The sequence below is a fragment of the Megachile rotundata genome, chromosome 16 (assembly GCF_050947335.1).
Source record: "Megachile rotundata isolate GNS110a chromosome 16, iyMegRotu1, whole genome shotgun sequence".
NCBI classification, from domain to species: Eukaryota; Metazoa; Arthropoda; class Insecta; order Hymenoptera; family Megachilidae; genus Megachile; species Megachile rotundata.
Window position 1 is genome coordinate 8,200,427 of NC_134998.1, and position 2,288 is coordinate 8,202,714.

A 2,288-nucleotide genomic window follows, 5' to 3' on the forward strand; every position below is an offset into this window, starting at 1 on the left:
CAACTCGCCGGTTTCACCTATCCTCTCGCCTGCGTTACCCCTATTCTCGTCTACGTTCTAACCAAGGTTACCGCCGCCTGCCTCTTCCTTCTCTTCCTCCTGTTACTCCTCCTCATCCTTCAGCCAGCCACGTACGAGAGTACAGTCCGGCGAGAAATGGCGAAGGAATGCGCGGAACATACAGGGCGATTCGCTTGTTACGAAGCAAGTGCCGTCGGGGAGACGCACTTTGGCTCGCCATGAATGTCCCCACCAATTCTTGGGCATATGACTTGAAATGTCGGTGTCCCGGCGGGTACGCGCTTCTGTATGTCGGTGGACCAGTCTTCACCTGGCTCGGATGAGCAAATTATGAACCATTGTACAAAAATGTGAGCCCTAGTGATCATAGATCATAGAGGTGGAACCTGATCACAGAGGTGGACCAAGTCTTGGGTAATCTAAAAGGATTCCAAGGAAGTTAACTGCTCAATGCCTGCATGCTCACTCGACCGTATCGCAAGTGCAGTTGTCCCTAGCGGACCAATCCTCTATAGCAGCCCGATAGAGAACAATGCGGACCAATGACTAGCCAATGAGTCCAGTGTTTGACAATTTTCTCTTTGCGTCACTGAATCATCCTGTAGAGCACCGGGCAATCAGGTGCACTTGTCGGATCCTCTGAAGCCGTTCGGAATTTACGGCATCGGGCTATAGACCCATTTCGTGTCTGGTAATATTTCACGGGCCGCCTAGTGAGTACTCCAGGACCGTTGAACCGCGTCCTGCATTTGAAGCAAATGGACGAACGGGCAACGTTCGTTTCTGCGTAGCAATCTTGGGTTACGTAATCCCTGCCTCGGTTAATTGACGAGTAGCAAGGTACACTCCGCTGGAAAAAGCGATTCTTTTTATCGACGCGAGATAAGGAAGGGATTAGCGTGACGAATGGAAGGTGCAAAAGAAGTGGATTTGAAGAAAAAAAAATTTTGTCAGAAGTGGGATTCGAACCCACGCCCACAGAGTGGACTGCGACCTGAACGCAGCGCCTTAGACCGCTCGGCCATCCTGACGTGTCGTTTCGCTTGGCGTAAAGAGGAGAAATCGACCGGACTCTCGGCCGAGTCGTGTACTATGCCGAGAAACTGGTCTGCCGTACTAAATTTACCCGGCAGCTAGGCGAAAATAGCTCCCTAAGAAGCGCGGCCGTGGTTGGTCTCAAGAAATGCACCGGCAAACAGGTTTTTTTGCTCCTCTTTTTTACCTCCCCATTATTCCGTCTCTGGCGCACCCCGCTCTCGACTATTCCCTGGGATGAGGAGGTCTCAATGTGGGGTTCGTGAATGATCAATTCTAAACAAATTGCAAGAGATTTGTAATTTCAGTCGGAATTCCAGCGCTATATTTTTCAGAGTGGATTTGGACTGATCAGACGACGGTTTTGATCTACTGACATCACCGCTCTCAAATTGGTCAGAACTAATTTTGCAAGTAAAATACAGACTTGTATGAGAGGCCCAGAATTTGGGAAGCGATGTTTAAACATAGTATCAAAAGCAGTGGATATAAAACTAGATCAGATGTGTTTATAATGTTGATAGGTTCCAGGTATCAACGCCCGAGTTAGCAATAACTTCTCCATTGCGTTGATTCGATTCGTAATCGCATTGGCCGAGTGCCACCAGTCGATCGCTGCACCGATGCATCGACCCAGACCTATTTTTAATTTTCGACTTGTATCAACATCCTTAACCCCCGATGAACCTGTAAGGATGTTAGGAAAGGTGCGCATGCGCGGCATGGGAAGGATAAAATATGACGGAAGGTTGAACTTCCCTAGAAAAACTGTCAAAGACAATTCAACGACTGAAAATTTGGAAATGTTGGAGATTTGAAGTTGAAAAAAATGGAAGCACCTAGCAGCTGTCCAGGTCGACCCGTATGCAAACAAAATCAGCTTAGGGATCGCCTTTCCCGAGTAGGCCTAGCTTCGCAGAATTGCAGTTTCCGGTGCAGGAGGCGACGTTATATTCGCATTGAGCGTCGCTGCGTCTCAAGGTCGGTCCGTCCGAGAGCTAAGGACGACGTTATACGCTCTCCCTTCATCCTCCCGGTCCCCCACGCTCGTCCTCACTCGTATGCATCTCCGTGATCCCTCCTTTGCCTCTCCTCTCCCCTCGCTCCCTCCCCTCTCGTTTTCTGCTCGCGTTCCTGCTCTATTCTTCTCTTTCTTCGTCGATTCGCATCGGTCCTCTTTGTCCCGAACACTCAGACCCGAGAAACGAAACTGCTCTACTACGTTCTCTCGG

The 2,288-nt window shown here is 49.5% G+C and overlaps 1 non-coding gene across 1 annotated transcript; it reads right to left on the minus strand.

The window, feature by feature from the left end:
* Positions 1-969: 969 nt before the first annotated feature.
* TRNAL-CAG (transfer RNA leucine (anticodon CAG)) lies at positions 970-1,052 on the minus strand. Its single transcript has one exon. It is a non-coding gene; the product is annotated as a tRNA-Leu (tRNA).
* Between the last annotated feature and the right edge of the window lie 1,236 nt (positions 1,053-2,288).